This window comes from Lolium perenne, chromosome 6 (assembly GCF_019359855.2).
Source record: "Lolium perenne isolate Kyuss_39 chromosome 6, Kyuss_2.0, whole genome shotgun sequence".
NCBI lineage: Eukaryota > Viridiplantae > Streptophyta > Magnoliopsida > Poales > Poaceae > Lolium > Lolium perenne.
Genome location: NC_067249.2, coordinates 49,120,829 through 49,141,404, shown reverse-complemented (window position 1 = coordinate 49,141,404; position 20,576 = coordinate 49,120,829). Strand labels below are relative to the sequence as shown.

At 40.5% G+C, this 20,576-nt stretch overlaps 2 long non-coding RNA genes across 2 annotated transcripts; both read right to left on the bottom strand.

The window, feature by feature from the left end:
* Positions 1-7,626: 7,626 nt before the first annotated feature.
* LOC139832136 (uncharacterized) lies at positions 7,627-11,120 on the bottom strand. The gene is made up of 3 exons (XR_011746764.1): positions 10,780-11,120; positions 9,016-9,077; positions 7,627-7,925 (listed from the first exon to the last, which is right to left on the bottom strand). It is a non-coding gene; the product is annotated as an uncharacterized lncRNA (long non-coding RNA).
* Positions 11,121-13,497: 2,377 nt separating this feature from the next.
* LOC139831914 (uncharacterized) lies at positions 13,498-17,330 on the bottom strand. Its single transcript, XR_011746310.1, has 3 exons — positions 16,758-17,330; positions 14,994-15,055; positions 13,498-13,900 (listed from the first exon to the last, which is right to left on the bottom strand). It is a non-coding gene; the product is annotated as an uncharacterized lncRNA (long non-coding RNA).
* Between the last annotated feature and the right edge of the window lie 3,246 nt (positions 17,331-20,576).

Sequence of the window (20,576 nt, the reverse complement as noted above, 5' to 3'; positions counted from 1 at the left end):
CAAGCATCTACTTGGCCAGAGCATCTACTAGTAACGGAGAGCATGCAAGATCATAAACAACACATAGACATAACTTTGATAATCAACATAACAAGTATTCTCTATTCATCGGATCCCAACAAACGCAACATATAGAATTACAGATAGATGATCTTGATCATGTTAGGCAGCTCACAAGATCCGACAATGAAGCACAATGGGGAGAAGACAACCATCTAGCTACTGCTATGGACCCATAGTCCAGGGGTAGACTACTCACACATCACTCCGGAGGCGACCATGGCGGCGTAGAGTCCTCCGGGAGATGATTCCCCTCTCCGGCAGGGTGCCGGAGGCGATCTCCTGAATCCCCCGAGATGGGATTGGCGGCGGCGGCGTCTCTGGAAGGTTTTCCGTATCGTGGCTCTCGGTACTGGGGGTTTCGCGACGGAGGCTTTAAGTAGGCGGAAGGGCAGGTCAGGAGGCGGCACGAGGGGCCCACACCACAGGGCCGCGCGGCCAAGGGGGGGGCCGCGCCGCCCTAGGGTGTGGCCACCTCGTGGCCCCACTTCGTCTCCTCTTCGGTCTTCTGGAAGCTTCGTGGCAAAATAGGACCCTGGGCGTTGATTTCGTCCAATTCCGAGAATATTTCGTTACTAGGATTTCTGAAACCAAAAACAGCAGAAAACAGCAACTGGCACTTCGGCATCTTGTTAATAGGTTAGTTCCAGAAAATGCACGAATATGACATAAAGTGTGCATAAAACATGTAGATAACATCAATAATGTGGCATGGAACATAAGAAATTATCGATACGTCGGAGACGTATCAGTCCTAAGAGGCCTACTCCTGGGTTCGAGGTGAACCCGTCTTAACTTACAATATAGAAGTCTTACTAGGTTATACATTTATTCTCCCCGAGCAGTTAAGTGCTAAGTGTTCGCACTGCTCGGATACTACTACTACTAGATAGGTCTATGCTTGTTATCCTCCGGAACCCTCCCCAGTTCCGTAGACGATGAGGTAGTCAACTCCTTCTATACCTCCGGAGAGGTCTGGTTCTTCATAGCAGATATGTTCTGCTCCTTCGGGGTCGTCGTTGTCCTCCTCAAGACGATTCAGACAATCTAAGCAGGGGATTTAAGAGTGGTATGAGTACGAGCGTATCACCAAGTTCATTATAGAAAAGAGGTGTTTAATGCACTAGCTACGATATCAGACCAGAAAGTCTAATACCAATGCAGGTTTTGATAATCATTTCTTCAAGAGGTTGCTTTTATTCAGAAGAACTATGTCCGTCAGCCTTCACCGGTTTACTAGAACTTCATGGAGTTCCTTTCCGGCAGCGTTCGCAGTTCCAAATCCCGGAACAGGGAGTGACAGGTCACGATTCATTACACTCTGCAGAGGTGTGTTGCTTTACCCATAAGAGATCTTAACCTTGGTGCCAACCGGGCAGCTTTCCCGTCCACACTTCCTTTGGTGTGAGGCCCGGTATAAGGTCTAGCCAATCATGTTCCTCCGCTACCTCGAACACCCACCCTTTGTTGCAATTCCGACCTTGGGTCCTCGCCGGCGAGCGTATCCAAGGATACCATCCGACCTCGACTACTATCAGGCACGACGGCCTGATACCTTCGCCGGTCATTGCAACCCATCATAGACCGCATTACCATGGGGAATTAGAATGAGATCCCCACCCTCCGGTTGTTCTCGCAGGATACAACGGCTACGGTAAGCACATCCGTTGATGAACGAGAGGTGGAAACACTTTTGACTATTCCGTCCCACTCCAGATCTTATGGTTAACACGGGTATTACGGCACAAGAATCACTGGACGACATTTGTTGTTTAATCCTAGATGGATATAAACCCATTGCAATGGAACCTCCACCATGTCAGCACATTCCATGGTTCCATTGCCAACCACATAGTCATATTCATAGTTATGAAAGTAGTGCTTTTGCTTTTCATGCAGGAATGATAAGTACAGTACTTTGCAAGTAATTTGGTAAAAATACTCAAATGACATGAGCAAGCGATGAACTTGCCTGAACACTGCAAAGTGTTGCAGTTGGATGGTGTGGACTGATCCTTGTCCTCTGTTGCTGAAAAATAGCACCATTGTCCGATAAGGGCAATGGTTAAACAAGCGATTATGCATGATGTCGTCGTGGTGAACGAACGGATGCCATAGGATGGCTTAAGTTGGGGCCGAATGTGCGCTAGAGGATTCGGGGGAGGGTTTTCGATTAGATTGGACGAACTTCCGGATGCTTTCCTCAAGAACACAACCAAAGGTAGCGATACAAGAAGAAGAACACAAGGAAGAACTCTGCTCTAGATCTTTCTCTTTATTGATCTCAACAGGATACAGGTTTTTGGATACAAGGTCTCACGTAACATTGCTAGCGTACAGTTGACGTAGGCGTAGTAGCTTCCTTGTGACGGTAAAGCACTCGTCCGTTGGGAACCCCAAGAGGAAGGTATGATGTGTACAGCAGCAAGTTTTCCCTCAGTAAGAAACCAAGGTTTATCGAACCAGTAGGAGTCAAGAAGCACGTTGAAGGTTGTTGGTGACGGAGTGTAGTGCGGCGCAACACCAGGGATTCCGGCGCCAACATGGAACCTGCACAACACAACCAAAGTACTTCGTCCCAACGAAACAGTGAGGTTGTCAATCTCACCGGCTTGCTGTAACAAAGGATTAGATGTATAGTGTGGATGATGATTGTTTGCAGAGAACAGTAAAACAAGTATTGCAGTAGATTGTATTCGATGTAAAAGAATGGACCGTGGTCCACAGTTCACTAGAGGTGTCTCTCCCATAAGATAAATAGCATGTTGGGTGAACAAATTACAGTTGGGCAATTGACAAATAGAGAGGGCATGACAATGCACATACATGATATGATGAATATTGTGAGATTCAATTGGGCATTACGACAAAGTACATAGACCGCTATCCAGCATGCATCTATGCCTAAAAAGTCCACTTTCAGGTTATCATCCGAACCCCTTCCGGTATTAAGTTGCAAGCAACAGACAATTGCATTAAGTATGGTGTGTAATGTAATCAATAACTATATCCTCGAACATAGCATCAATGTTTTATCCCTAGTGGCAATAGCACATCCACAACCTTAGAACTTTTCATCCTTTGTCCTGCATTTAATGGAGGCATGAACCCACTATCGAGCATAAATACTCCCTCTTGGAGTTACTAGCAAAAACTTTGCCAGAGCCTCTACTAACAACGGAGAGCATGCAAGATCATAAACAACACATAGGTAATAGATTGATAATCAACATAACATAGTATTCTCTATCCATCGGATCCCAACAAACACAACATATAGCATTACAGATAGATGATCTTGATCATGATAGGCAGCTCACAAGATCCGACAATGAAGCACATGAGGAGAAGACAACCATCTAGCTACTGCTATGGACCCATAGTCCAGGGGTGAACTACTCACTCATCAATCCGGAGGCGACCATGGCGGTGTAGAGTCCTCCGGGAGATGAATCCCCTCTCCGGCAGGATGCCGGAGGCAATCTCCTGAATCCCCCGAGATGGGATTGGCGGCGGCGGCGTCCCAGTAAGGTTTTCCGTATCGTGGCTCTCGGTACTGGGGGTTTCGCGACGGAGGCTTTAAGTAGGCGGAAGGGCAACGCGGGGGGGCACACGAGGGCCCCACACGCCAGGTCGGCGCGGCCAAGACCTGGGCCGCGCCGCCCTGTTGTGGCGGCGCCTCGTGGCCCCACTTCCTTTCCCCCTCGGTCTTCTAGAAGCTTCGTGCAAAAATAGGACCCTGGGCTTTGATTTCTTCCAATTCCGAGAATATTTCCTTACTAGGATTTCTGAAACCAAAAATAGCAGAAAACAGCAACTGGCTCTTCGGCATCTCGTTAATAGGTTAGTGCCGGAAAATGCATAATAATGACATATAATGTGTATAAAACATGTGAGTATCATCATAAAAGTAGCATGGAACATAAGAAATTATAGATACGTTTGAGACGTATCAAGCATCCCCAAGCTTAGTTCCTACTCGTCCCGAGTAGGTAAACGATAATAAAGATAATTTCTTAGTGACAATGCTACCAACATAATCTTGATCAATACTAATGAATGCAGCGATTTGAAACAATGGTAAATGACATGAGTAAACAATTGAATCATAAAGCAAACACTTTTCATGAATAGTACTTCAAGACAAGCATCAATAAGTCTTGCATAAGAGTTAACTCATAAAGCAATAATTCAAAGTAAAGGTATTGAAACAACACAAAGGAAGATAAAGTTTCAGCGGTTGCTTTCAACTTGTAACATGTATATCTCATGGATAGTTGTCAATGTAAAGTAATATAACAAGTGCAATATGCAAGTATGTAGGAATCAATGTACAGTTCACACAAGTGTTTGCTTCTTGAGGTGGAGAGAAATAGGTGAACTGACTCAACATAAAAGTAAAAGAAAGGCCCTTCACAGAGGGAAGCATTGATTGCTATATTTGTGCTAGAGCTTTGGTTTTGAAAACAAGAAACAATTTTGTCAACGGTAGTAATAAGGCATATGAGTTATGTAAATTATATCTTACAAGTTGCAAGCCTCATGCATAGTATACTAATAGTGCCCGCACCTTGTCCTAATTAGCTTGGATTACCGGGATTATCATTGCAATACACATGTTTTAACCAAGTGTCACAAATGGGTACCTCTATGCCGCCTGTACAAAGGTCTAAGGAGAAGGCTCGCATTGGATTTCTCGCTTTTGGTTATTCTCAACTTAGACATCCATACCGGGACAACATAGACAACAGATAATGGACTCCTCTTTTATGCATAAGCATGTAGCAACAATTAATGTTCTCATATGAGATTGAGGATATATGTCCAAAACTGAAACTTCCACCATGATTCATGGCTTTAGTTAGCGGCCCAATGTTCTTCTCTAACAATATGCATGCTCTAACCATTAAATGAGTGGTAAATCGCCCTTACTTCAGACAAGACGAACATGCATAGCAACTCACATGATATTCAACAAAGAAATAGTTGATGGCGTCCCCAGGAACATGGTTATCGCACAACAAGCAACTTAATAAGAGATAAAGTGCATAAGTACATATTCAATACCACAATAGTTTTTAAGCTATTTGTCCCATGAGCTATATATTGCAAAGATGAAGAATGGAAATTTTAAAGGTAGCACTCAAGCAATTTACTTTGGAATGGCGGAGAAATACCATGTGGTAGGTAGGTATGGTGGACACAAATGGCATAGTGGTTGGCTCAAGGATTTTGGATGCATGAGAAGTATTCCCTCTCGATACAAGGTTTAGGCTAGCAAGGTTATTTGAAACAAACACAAGGATGAACCGGTACAGCAAAACTCACATAAAAGACATATTGTAAACATTATAAGACTCTATACCGTCTTCCTTGTTGTTCAAACTCAATACTAGAAATTATCTAGACCTTAGAGAAACCAAACATGCAAATCAGATTTTAGCATGCTCTATGTATTTCTTCATTAATAAGTGCAAAGTATATGATGCAAGAGCTTAAACATGAGCACAACAATTGCCAATTATCACATTATTCAAGATATTATACCAATTACCACATATATCATTTTACGATTCCAACCGTATAACAATTTAACGAAGAGAAACTTTCGCCATGAATACTATGAGTAAAGCCTAAGGACATATTTATCCATATGCAACAGCGGAGCGTGTCTCTCTCCCACACAATGAATGCTAGGATCCAACTTTATTCAAACAAAACAAAAACAAAAACAAACCGACGCTCCAAGCAAAGTACATAAGATGTGATGGAATAAAAATATAGTTTCACTAGAGGAACCTGATAATGTTGTCGATGAAGAAGGGGATGCCTTGGGCATCCCCAAGCTTAGACGCTTGAGTCTTCTTGATATATGCAGGGGTGAACCACTGGGGCATCCCCAAGCTTAGAGCTTTCACTCTCCTTGATCATAGTGTATATCATCCTCCTCTCTTGATCCTTGAAAACTTCCTCCACACCAAACTCAAAACAAACTCATTAGAGGATTAGTGCATAATTAAAATTCACATATTCAGAGGTGACACAATCATTCTTTATACTTCTGGACATTGCACAAAGCTACTGAAAGTCAATGGAACAAAGAAATCCATCTAACATAGCAAAACAGGCAATGCAAAATAAAAGGCAGAATCTGTCAAAACAGAACAGTTCGTAAAGACGAATTTTAAACAGGCACCAGACTTGCTCAGATGAGAAAGCTTAAAACTAATGAAAGTTGCGCACATATCTGAGGATCACGCACGTAAATTGGCATAATTTTCTGAGTTACCTAAAGAGAATTTTACCCAGATTCGTGACAGCAAAGAAAACTGTTTCTGCGCAGTAATCCAAATCTAGTATCATCCTTCTATTAGAGACTTTACTTGGCACAACAATGCAATAAAACTAAGATAAGGAGAGGTTGCTACAGTAGTAAACAACTTCCAAGACTCAAATATAAAACAAAAATACTGTAGTAAAAAACATGGGTTGTCTCCCATAAGCGCTTTTCTTTAACGCCTTTCAGCTAGGCGCAGAAAGTGTGTATCAAGTATTATCGAAAGATGGAGCATCTACAACGGGGTGTGGAGTTTTCTCAACCATTCATAGTATTTTGGATACATAGGTTTCAGCGGCTCCCTTTTCATTAGTCTTGGGCTTTCTACTCTCATCAAACAAATTTTCAGGAACGAGCCAAGCATAATTATCATCTAGAGCTTCATGCATCGCTAGGAGCTTACATGGTATTGGTGCTTTAATCTCCCCACCATCATTGACATTATCAGTGTACTTAATTCTATCCATATCCATCTTTTCAAGTGTTCTTTTAAAATCGGTGATCATACCAAGCCTATCATGCTTACTAAAAACTTTTCTAGCTTCTTTGGCTACATCCTCAAATTCTCGTACTAGGACTTTTAAAACAAAATCTCTCTTCTCTCCCCTCTCCATATCAGAAAGTGTAAGAAACATGTGTTGTATCATGGGGTTGAGACTAATAAATCTAGCTTCCATCATGCGTACCAAACAAACAGAGGCATCTTCATAGGTAGGGACAGCTTTTGCAAGGGGTATATCTTTAAGATCTTCATGCATACTAACATGGGTGAAAAATTCTTCTATATTATCTCTCCCAATTATAGACCCTTGTCCTACCGGTATATCTTTTTCAGTAAAATTAAAAAGAAACATGATGAAATAAGTAAAGCAGATGCAAGTAACTAATTTTTTTGTGTTTTTGATATAGCAAACAAGATAGTAAATAAAGTAAAACTAGCAACTATTTTTTTTGTGTTTTGATTTAGTGCAGCAAACAAAGTAGTAAATAAAATAAAGCAAGACAAAAACAAAGTAAAGAGATTGGATTGTGGAGACTCCCCTTGCAGCGTGTCTTGATCTTCCCGGCAACGGCGCCAGAAAATATGCTGCTAGCGTACAGTTGACGTAGGCGTAGTAGCTTCCTTGTGATGGTAAAGCACTCGTCCGTTGGGAACCCCAAGAGGAAGTGTACAGCAGCAAGTTTTCCCTCAGTAAGAAACCAAGGTTTATCGAACCAGTAGGAGTCATGTAGCGATCCGACCCGGTACGGGTTGAATCTCTGTGCTTAATAGTGCTAGTCCCTGGATCAATCGCTAGCACACACAGTTTAAGATGTAATACCAAGAAACAAAGGTCTTTATTACATCGCATGATCCAGTAATTACAAAGTAAACATTACAATTTGCGTAGCCCGAAGCTAGCATTATATCAGAGTTTACCACGAAACATCACAGCATGGAGTCCTTCGTCTTCATGTGCCACAGGCGAGCATGTCGAGTATAGACTCGTAACCCTAACCATCGAACCTCACTCGTTCATCGGAATATCTGCAACATAAAACGTTGCAGCCACGCAGGGTCAATACATTTGGAATTGTATTGGCAAATGTCACTTTTGGTGGATATATAAATGGCGCCTATCAACTACGTGCTCATTTGGCAGGTGGAGTTTAGCATCTTTTGCGAAAAGCAATAGTTTCCCTATCTTTTATAAACAATTTTTACTTTTCAGAAACATCGTCTAGGAACATATTAGCATAACCCATGCCGTCGCAAGACGGTTAGCTTCATATGCTCCTAAACATCTACGGACATGCTAGCATAGGCCCATGTAAACACAAGACAACCTAGCTTTGCATGCTCCTAAACCCATTGCTTGTCCCATCAAGTTTTATTATGAAATTGGAATGATGAGATCCTCCAAACAGTTCCAGACTCTAGTTGCTCATAATGTCCATAACCGGGGACACGGCTAAGTACTTAGTTTGACACTCTCGAGAGGCTGTACACATTCCCCACATGACCTAGTCTGTTCTTCTTCCATGATGCGCATTTTGCTCAAATGGACAGATGTCGACTAGGACAAGACCTTTCAGAAGCAATACCTCAACCAAAATGGACGCGCTCCGTCCTACCAACACCTACCACCCTCTGTACATTGGGTCGAGTTCTCGCAACCTACTCAATCTAGCCAGAGCCCATATAGCATGTGGTTGTACTAGAAGCTACTAAAATAGAAACCTGTCAAATCTCTTTGTTTCTGGGTGGCCAACCACAAGTGCGATACACACGACCGCCATAGACATGACTCCGGTGTAACCACTCAACATAAACCAAGCATTACCACTTACCACCCAGATGATTCATTATCTTAGGTTGTTCTATTACATAAAATCATACTTTCACAATACCACATATCACATCATGATTCCCAATCCACGCATCTAAAATAGCAGGGCTAAGCATTCTACAATACGATGGCGACAAGAATCATGTCATGGAAACATATGGCTATCCTAGATAGATTTATTGGCATAGAAATATATATATTTAAAACAATCCTACACATGAGTAGCTACTGAAAATAACTACAAGGTGCATAGAAAAATAGTAAGACAAGACGGTGTGTGACACTTGCCTTTTTTGGTAATTGAAGAATTCTGCACTTCTCTCAATCAAAACTCGTAGCTCTCCGTACAACTATAACATACAAGTAACACAACATAAACACACATTCAAACAACAACAAAAGCAAGCAAGACAAACAAAGAGTTGTTATGCATTGTATTTTAGTTTCCATTTAATTTTTGGTTAACTCAGAATTTTGAAGGTATGGCAGAGGTATGGCTTGCAAGATATGAATTTGAGATATTGAATGAATTGTCAAATACTTGGAAAGAAAGTGGTTGTCTAAGTCAAGAGCTTAGAAGAAAAATGATTGATAAGAACCTATGGTCAATGGTTGTTTGCTACTCAAGGATAGATAATTATAATGATACTGGTGTTATAAAAACTCTCACAAGTATTGCAAGTGCAATTCAAAATGCAACATGACATAGTGTGAAAACACTTATCAAGTTAGCACAACTTCACACAAAGATTTGGGTATGAACTAATGGTATATTTACTTACTCAAATGACTCATTTGTAATTTGAATATCCCAAGCTTAATAAATATGATCGAATGGCATAAGATTGGATAGACATGAATGATATTCAAGATGTGGATCAAGGATTCTAAAGGATGTCAAGGTTTCAACACATGTGTAGAGTGTCTCCACAGCATTTGCACAGGGAAAATCTATAAATAAGATTTGTCACAATTTACTCAAATAATTCATGTGCAATTTGAATATTGTGAACTAGGCAATATAATTGGGATAGATATGATCTTGGACATGATGAAAATATATGATTTTGGTAAATGGTTATGATCATATGATTCTGTTTGGTAAAATGGAATTATGAGTTTAATATTCAACCTCAATGTTTACAAAAGTTAATTATGATAATGGTTCTGATGGATATTGATGAGTAACACATATTCAAAAGAAAGATATGATCAAGTAGGGTTTATGGATTGTGTCGTATGACACATAGAAGGATATTACTTCAAATCTAAAATCATAGGAAGTGAATATGATCAACTAAACTAAACATGTGAGCTACTGGATGGATAGTTCCAATGTGATTCATTTGCAAAAGGAATCAATTTAAAATAATTTATAGAATTTAAGTTATGTCGAAACTACTCAAGTTCTCATATTTAGACTTGAATACTTGCAAATAGTTCTATAAATTTTAGGCACTGATGTTAATGGACAGGGGAGATCAATAAGTTCCATTTGCAAGAGGAATCATTTGATTTAAATTTGTAGAATTTAAACCATGCAGAAAATACTCAAAATTACATATTTAAATTTGAATATTCGAAAAACAATTCAAAAGTAAAATTTTATTGCACCACTGTGTTCTCCTCATTTTTGTGAGTTCAACGACATATTATTTGTTAGAATCCGAGTTTCCAAACATTAGTTATGAATATTACAGGATTAAACATGTCGCGGTTAAATTTTGATGTTGTACGAAAAGTTGTCCGAAAAAATTTATCGGATGGAAAAACTCTCTACATGAAATTCGTAGAGAATTTAGTTATAAACTCAATGCAAGAAAAATCATCTAAAACCGAGTTATGAATGATTTGATATAGAATTTTAGAGTTAGAGGTGAGCTAGTACATACACGATAACACGAACAGATCGATCGTGCGCGTGAACTAGTAAAAAGCTACAACAATCTATGTCCATGCGTGACAAAAGAAAATACGTGTCTAAAAATCATAGGCTGGTCCAGGGATACCGCACATGCTACATCCTACCTAGGTGCTGGGGAAAGGATTTACCAATGCTCATCGTGTGTTGCTGGTGACGATGATTCGGTGGTCGACTTGCGCGACGGGTTGCCGGTGTTCGGAGAAAGGGCCGGTGTTCGGAGAGGAGAGGTGCACGACGAGAAGCATCGCGGCACAGAGATCACGGTGACATACTTGGTGCTGTCTTCATCTTCCTCGTGTAGTAGCTGTGGACGAACGGAAGCGTTGACCGGCGGTGAACTTCGGTGTTCGTTGATGGCGGCGACTACGCTGCGTTTTAGGATGGCCAAACAGTGTCAAAAGAAGCAGACGAAATAATTAGAAAAGTAGGAGATAGAAGCGGAGTCTTTAGCCTCGGATATGTGCTGGAATTGGCGAATGACGGCGGCGACGAAATCCGTGGGAATTTTTGACGGTTTTGGTGAGATTTTTGTGGAACTTGTTTCCAAGTCGTTTCCGTGTCGCGCGTGGACTTCAGGCTGGAGGTTAGGGATGATACGGCGGGCCCCGCGTGTCAGAAGAGAAAAAAAGAAGATCTGCAGGGCTGCTGCGTTGCTTGCTCGGTATGCGCGTGGACGCACTGGGACAGCTCGGCCGTACGCGCGCGTCGCGCGCGGTGGTTGGCGGGCTGGCTCCCTGGTTGCTTCACGCGAAGGTGCTTCACTATTCTTTTTTTTTTTTCTATTCTAAAATCTAGATTCTGATTTACGCTCCAAATTATTATAAATAAATTTGTAAGTTCATAAATACTGTTTTAGGACATTGTCTGACTATTTTGCTACTCAAACAAAAATACAAGAATAGATTTTGTGCATTTGAAATCGGATTCAAGTGTTTATGAACAAAAGCTTTTGAAACATTTTAAAACTGGACCCTTTGCATACCTTGTCCTACAAGTCTATTTGTAAAACTAGAAACATAATTTAAATTTTATGAAATCAAACCGTTAAATTTTTTTTTTTTGAACCTGGAACCTTTCGCATGTTTTAATTCAAACATATATTTTGATATTGAAGTCGCAATAACTCAAATGTTTTTATAGAACTTATTTTGGTAAAAACTAAATTACAAAAAATGCTATTATGCATATAACATTTTATATGGCTACTTGAGTATTGATATTTCAAAATAAGGTTTGGGCCTTTTGTCTCACAATAAAATCTTATATGATTTCAAAACCATAAAATATACATCGGTTTGGTTTAGAAATACTTTGAAAATAAATCTTTGTGAAAACTTATTTTTGGAAAGAGCTTTTAAATAAAACTCAAAATTTTAATTCCTTGTGAAATTTCAACAAAGACAAACAATTCAATCAACTGAATTTATTTATTTTTACATTCCAAAATTTGATTTTTTTTTGGGATGTTACATACTACCACCCTTAAAAGAAATCTCGTCCTCGAGATTCGAGAAAGGCTAGAAGGAAAGATGGGTTTGGGATATGTTGGGGTGGCTACCACCCTTAAAAGAAACTTTTGTGGGTATTCTAGGTCTTGGGTCAAACAGGTTATGGTTTGACATTGGGTCATATTTTATAACATATGTAGCTTCTAACTTCATTTCCAATTAATAGGTTTGTGTCTCATCCAGTAATTACTTTCTTCCTAAATGGACGGAGTAGGTCTTTCCTCATAGCGGGGCTTCTAACCTATAAAAGTTGGTTGTTAAACTAATTTTGACAATTAGGGGTATTCGTCAAGGGAAAACCAAGATTAGAGTACTTCAAGGCATCCTTCACCTTCTTACTTGTCGGTGTCATCGAAGGTCTTCTACTATTCTTCATCTAGCGGTTGCTTCTTCGAACTCATCGTAGTCCTACGTCTGACAACACTTGCCTACTGTAAGGGTATATTATTCTAGCATCGTAAGGTTCAGGCTCAACGTCATCTCTATGGTAGGTATGTCTCTCTAGACTTACCATTTCTCATAACAAGAGTGAACAATTTGAGTAGTCGTCATGGGGGCCAATCCATGTCGCACCCAATCATTGTCTTGTATTTAGTTTGGTTCATCTCGCATTCTAAGTCTTAGTCAACCTCGCCAGTTTGACAAAATTTCAATGGAAAATTGAATCAATGTTTCAATTCCCATTAGTGAATTGTTTTGAAAATATTTATATCGATCCTTAACTAGGGTTTTACATATCTCACACTCTATGCTTCTTCATCTTGATAGGGAATATCAAGGTTGGTTTCACTAATGTTATCTTCATGGCGATTTGCCGAGATTTCAATTTCGGGGTTGGGTATAGACGAGACTAGATGGAAAAGATCTAAAGAGATTCCCTACCCTCAAAATAGCAGATCAAGGCAATTCATCTTACAAACAAAGTCTACCAAGCATTCCTCACATCAGGCAAACTAGTTCAAACACAAACAAATTCTAGTATGGTCATACCACAAGTTAGTATGATCATAATCGTTATTGCAATATCGTTGGTGTAATAAGTGGTGGTATATTCTATTTTTGCCTTCAATGCTTCAACTTCTGCTGTTACGATATATCTGTGGAGTTGTCAAGTATGCATCGAAGTCTTCTCCAAGTTCTTCGTTGGCCTTCCATGAAGTTGCATCAAGCTGAGTCGAGCAATAACATATGAAGCATCGGTCTTCACACTTAAGAGACTTGGTCATCATCAGTCCTTCTTTGATGGATTTCAAGAGTTGGGCCATCTAAGGTATGAGGAAATACTTTTGAAGGTGAAGTAGATGAGAATAGAAGAATTTCAAAATGCAACACGTTTTTAATAAAAACTGGATTAGATAGATTTTTCATCCTAAGGTCTTCCTATTTCTAATCCAAACCTAGGGTCACGAACCTACAGTCAACACAATGCTCTGATACCATCTGTAGCGATCCGACCCGGTACGGGTTGAATCTCTGTGCTTAATAGTGCTAGTCCATGGATCAATCGCTAGCACACACAGTTTAAGATGTAATACCAAGAAACAAAGGTCTTTATTACATCGCATGATCCAGTAATTACAAAGTAAACATTACAATTTGCGTAGCCCGAAGCTAGCATTATATCAGAGTTTACCACGAAACATCACAGCATGGAGTCCTTCGTCTTCATGTGCCACAGGCGAGCATGTCGAGTATAGACTCGTAACCCTAACCATCGAACCTCACTCGTTCATCGGAATATCTGCAACATAAAACGTTGCAGCCACGCAGGGTCAATACATTTGGAATTGTATTGGCAAATGTCACTTTTGGTGGATATATAAATGGCGCCTATCAACTACGTGCTCATTTGGCAGGTGGAGTTTAGCATCTTTTGCGAAAAGCAATAGTTTCCCTATCTTTTATAAACAATTTTTACTTTTCAGAAACATCGTCTAGGAACATATTAGCATAACCCATGCCGTCGCAAGACGGTTAGCTTCATATGCTCCTAAACATCTACGGACATGCTAGCATAGGCCCATGTAAACACAAGACAACCTAGCTTTGCATGCTCCTAAACCCATTGCTTGTCCCATCAAGTTTTATATATTATGAAATTGGAATGATGAGATCCTCCAAACAGTTCCAGACTCTAGTTGCTCATAATGTCCATAACCGGGGACACGGCTAAGTACTTAGTTTGACACTCTCGAGAGGCTGTACACATTCCCCACATGACCTAGTCTGTTCTTCTTCCATGATGCGCATTTTGCTCAAATGGACAGATGTCGACTAGGACAAGACCTTTCAGAAGCAATACCTCAACCAAAATGGACGCGCTCCGTCCTACCAACACCTACCACCCTCTGTACATTGGGTCGAGTTCTCGCAACCTACTCAATCTAGCCAGAGCCAATATAGCATGTGGTTATACTGGAAGCTACTAAAATAGAAACCTGTCAAATCTCTTTGTTTCTGGGTGGCCAACCACAAGTGCGATACACACGACCGCCATAGACATGACTCCGGTGTAACCACTCAACATAAACCAAGCATTACCACTTACCACCCAGATGATTCATTATCTTAGGTTGTTTTATTACATAAAATCATACTTTCACAATACCACATATCACATCATGATTCCCAATCCACGCATCTAAAATAGCAGGGCTAAGCATTCTACAATACGATGGCGACAAGAATCATGTCATGGAAACATATGGCTATCCTAGATAGATTTATTGGCATAGCAATATATATATTTAAAACAATCCTACACATGAGTAGCTACTGAAATAACTACAAGGTGCATAGAAAAATAGTAGGACAAGACGGTGTGTGACACTTGCCTTTTTTGGTAATTGAAGAATTCTGCACTTCTCTCAATCAAAACTCGTAGCTCTCCGTACAACTATAACATACAAGTAACACAACATAAACACACATTCAAACAACAACAAAAGCAAGCAAGACAAACAAAGAGTTGTTATGCATTGTATTTTAGTTTCCATTTAATTTTTGGTTAACTCAGAATTTTGAAGGTATGGCAGAGGTATGGCTTGCAAGATATGAATTTGAGATACTGAATGAATTGTCAAATACTTGGAAAGAAAGTGGTTGTCTAAGTCAAGAGCTTAGAAGAAAAATGATTGATAAGAACCTATGGTCAATGGTTGTTTGCTACTCAAGGATAGATAATTATAATGATACTGGTGTTATAAAAACTCTCACAAGTATTGCAAGTGCAATTCAAAATGCAACATGACATAGTGTGAAAACACTTATCAAGTTAGCACAACTTCACACAAAGATTTGGGTATGAACTAATGGTATATTTACTTACTCAAATGACTCATTTGTAATTTGAATATCCCAAGCTTAATAAATATGATCGAATGGCATAAGATTGGATAGACATGAATGATATTCAAGATGTGGATCAAGGATTCTAAAGGATGTCAAGGTTTCAACACATGTGTAGAGTGTCTCCATAGCATTTGCACAGGGAAAATCTATAAATAAGATTTGTCACAATTTACTCAAATAATTCATGTGCAATTTGAATATTGTGAACTAGGCAATATAATTGGGATAGGTATGATCTTGGACATGATGAAAATATATGATTTTGGTAAATGGTTATGATCATATGATTCTGTTTGGTAAAATGGAATTATGAGTTTAATATTCAACCTCAATGTTTACAAAAGTTAATTATGATAATGGTTCCGATGGATATTGATGAGTAACACATATTCAAAAGAAAGATATGATCAAGTAGGGTTTATGGATTGTGTCGTATGACACATAGAAGGATATTACTTCAAATCTAAAATCATAGGAAGTGAATATGATCAACTAAACTAAACATGTGAGCTACTGGATGGATAGTTCCAATGTGATTCATTTGCAAAAGGAATCAATTTAAAATAATTTATAGAATTTAAGTTATGTCGAAACTACTCAAGTTCTCATATTTAGACTTGAATACTTGCAAATAGTTCTATAAGTTTTAGGCACTGATGTTAATGGACAGGGGAGATCAATAAGTTCCATTTGCAAGAGGAATCATTTGATTTAAATTTGTAGAATTTAAACCATGCAGAAAATACTCAAAATTACATATTTAAATTTGAATATTCGAAAAACAATTCAAAAGTAAAATTTTATTGCACCACTGTGTTCTCCTCATTTTTGTGAGTTCAACGACATATTATTTGTTAGAATCCGAGTTTCCAAACATTAGTTATGAATATTACAGGATTAAACATGTCGCGGTTAAATTTTGATGTTGTACGAAAAGTTGTCCGAAAAAGTTTATCGGATGGAAAAACTCTCTACATGAAATTCGTAGAGAATTTAGTTATAAACTCAATGCAAGAAAAATCATCTAAAACCGAGTTATGAATGATTTGATATAGAATTTTAGAGTTAGAGGTGAGCTAGTACATACACGATAACACGAACAGATCGATCGTGCGCGTGAACTAGTAAAAAGCTACAACAATCTATGTCCATGCGTGACAAAAGAAAATACGTGTCTAAAAATCATAGGCTGGTCCAGGGATACCGCACATGCTACATCCTACCTAGGTGCTGGGGAAAGGATTTACCAATGCTCATCGTGTGTTGCTGGTGACGATGATTCGGTGGTCGACTTGCGCGACGGGTTGCCGGTGTTCGGAGAAAGGGCCGGTGTTCGGAGAGGAGAGGTGCACGACGAGAAGCATCGCGGCACAGAGATCACGGTGACATACTTGGTGCTGTCTTCATCTTCCTCGTGTAGTAGCTGTGGACGAACGGAAGCGTTGACCGGCGGTGAACTTCGGTGTTCGTTGATGGCGGCGACTACGCTGCGTTTTAGGATGGCCAAACAGTGTCAAAAGAAGCAGACGAAATAATTAGAAAAGTAGGAGATAGAAGCGGAGTCTTTAGCCTCGGATATGTGCTGGAATTGGCGAATGACGGCGGCGACGGCGACGGCGAGCTACTCCGGCGAGCAGTATCAGCATCCTGGCGGCGCTAAATCTAGGGCTTTTAGGGGGCAAAAACAGAGGAGATATTGGCCTATATAGAGGCGCAGAAATCCGTGGGAATTTTTGACGGTTTTGGTGAGATTTTTGTGGAACTTGTTTCCAAGTCGTTTCCGTGTCGCGCGTGGACTTCAGGCTGGAGGTTAGGGATGATACGGCGGGCCCCGCGTGTCAGTAGAGAAAAAAAGAAGATCTGCAGGGCTGCTGCGTTGCTTGCTCGGTATGCGCGTGGACGCACTGGGACAGCTCGGCCGTACGCGCGCGTCGCGCGCGGTGGTTGGCGGGCTGGCTCCCTGGTTGCTTCACGCGAAGGTGCTTCACTATTCTTTTTTTTTTTTCTATTCTAAAATCTAGATTCTGATTTAGGCTCCAAATTATTATAAATAAATTTGTAAGTTCATAAATACTGTTTTAGGACATTGTCTGACTATTTTGCTACTCAAACAAAAATACAAGAATAGATTTTGTGCATTTGAAATCGGATTCAAGTGTTTATGAACAAAAGCTTTTGAAACATTTTAAAACTGGACCCTTTGCATACCTTGTCCTACAAGTCTATTTGTAAAACTAGAAACATAATTTAAATTTTATGAAATCAAACCGTTAAAATATTTTTTTTTTGAACCTGGAACCTTTCGCATGTTTTAATTCAAACATATATTTTGATATTGAAGTCGCAATAACTCAAATGTTTTTATAGAACTTATTTTGGTAAAAACTAAATTACAAAAAATGCTATTATGCATATAACATTTTATATGGCTACTTGAGTATTGATATTTCAAAATAAGGTTTGGGCCTTTTGTCTCACAATAAAATCTTATATGATTTCAAAACCATAAAATATACATCGGTTTGGTTTAGAAATACTTTGAAAATAAATCTTTGTGAAAACTTATTTTTGGAAAGAGCTTTTAAATAAAACTCAAAATTTTAATTCCTTGTGAAATTTCAACAAAGACAAACAATTCAATCAACTGAATTTATTTATTTTTACATTCCAAAATTTGAATTTTTTTTTGGGATGTTACAAGTCAAGAAGCACGTTGAAGGTTGTTGGTGACGGAGTGTAGTGCGGCGCAACACCAGGGATTCCGGCGCCAACGTGGAACCTGCACAACACAACCAAAGTACTTCGTCCCAACGAAACAGTGAGGTTGTCAATCTCACCGGCTTGCTGTAACAAAGGATTAGATGTATAGTGTGGATGATGATTGTTTGCAGAGAACAGTAAAACAAGTATTGCAGTAGATTGTATTCGATGTAAAAGAATGGACCGTGGTCCACAGTTCACTAGAGGTGTCTCTCCCATAAGATAAATAGCATGTTGGGTGAACAAATTACAGTTGGGCAATTGACAAATAGAGAGGGCATGACAATGCACATACATGATATGATGAATATTGTGAGATTCAATTGGGCATTACGACAAAGTACATAGACCGCTATCCAGCATGCATCTATGCCTAAAAAGTCCACTTTCAGGTTATCATCCGAACCCCTTCCGGTATTAAGTTGCAAGCAACAGACAATTGCATTAAGTATGGTGCGTAATGTAATCAATAACTATATCCTCGAACATAGCATCAATGTTTTATCCCTAGTGGCAACAGCACATCCACAACCTTAGAACTTTCTGTCACCGTCCTGCATTTAATGGAGGCATGAACCCACTATCGAGCATAAATACTCCCTCTTGGAGTTACTAGCAAAAACTTGGCCAGAGCCTCTACTAACAACGGAGAGCATGCAAGATCATAAACAACACGTAGGTAATAGATTGATAATCAACATAACATAGTATTCTCTATCCATCGGATCCCAACAAACACAACATATATCATTACAGATAGATGATCTTGATCATGATAGGCAGCTCACAAGATCCGACAATGAAGCACATGAGGAGAAGACAACCATCTAGCTACTGCTATGGACCCATAGTCCAGGGGTGAACTACTCACTCATCAATCCGGAGGCGACCATGGCGGTGTAGAGTCCTCCGGGAGATGAATCCCCTCTCCGGCAGGGTGCCGGAGGCGATCTCCTTAATCCCCCGAGATGGGATTGGCGGCGGCGGCGTCTCGATGGAGTTTTCCGTATCGTGGCTCTCGGTACTGGGGGTTTCGCGACGGAGGCTTTAAGTAGGCGGAAGGGCAACGCGGGGGGCCACACGAGGGCCCCACACGCCAGGTCGGCGCGGCCAAGACCTGGGCCGCGCCGCCCTGTTGTGGCGGCGCCTCGTGGCCCCACTTCCTTTCCCCCTCGGTCTTCTGGAAGCTTCGTGCAAAAATAGGACCCTGGGCTTTGATTTCGTCCAATTCCGAGAATATTTCCTTACTAGGATTTCTGAAACCAAAAACAGCAGAAAACAGCAACTGGCTCTTCGGCATCTCGTTAATAGGTTAGTGCCGGAAAATGCATAATAATGACATATAATGTGTATAAAACATGTGAGTATCATCATAAAAGTAGCATGGAACATAAGAAATTATAGATACGTTTGAGACGTATCAAACATCACATCAAGCGTAACATAACATGCCCGTGTAATGGGCTACCCCCTCTCCTTATATAGGGGAGAGGTGGCTTACAGAGCAAGGAACCCTAATGGCATCTTTGACTAGACAAACTACTTTTACAAAGCTACTTTAATCATAAACGGCGGCGCCGGTATCTTTAATCAGGGAGGCTGACGTCCTCCGGCTGTTTTTGGCGTCATCCTCCACTTTTGGCGTCAGGGCTTCGTTTAAAGCTACTTTGCTTAGCTCATCCTTGTCTTCTAGCTCTGGAGAGAATCTTTGACCAGCCTTGCCGACAAGCTCTTCTTACCGGTGGCCCGGTGTCTTCTTTATCCGGTTTCGGCATACCCCTCTTGGGGATACCGGCTTAGCTCTACTTAGCCAAACACTTAACTTTGTCCTCCGGCATAAACATTAAACCGGTATCTTGATGGCCCAAACCATCCGGTTTGGCATGCCTTTGGCATACCGGGGGTCATCCCCCCAACATTAGTCCCCGAAGCTGGTATAGTCTGGTGGATCCTATCCAACAGACCGTGCCAGTTTCCCATTTCTCAAGGTACCGGTTTAATCTTTCCGGTGGACACTTTAGATCCCGGCATCTTTGCCGGACTCACGTCTTCCTTTCTTCGCAAGGTATTCTCCAGTATCTCATTCTCCGGTATCTTAGACATTAAATCTCTCCTCGGCGAAGTCGAGAATTTCTCGGGTACAGTGCCTGTCAGAGACATGCGCACTGTACCTGACGCGCCAGTGTCAGGGGTCACTTCCCTTCGGCTTCTGCGCCTGCATTAACTGCGGCACACCGGATCCGGACTGCCGTTCCGGATCCGTGTGGCGACCCTGTGGCTTCTCATTTTTCGCGAGTGTATCCTTG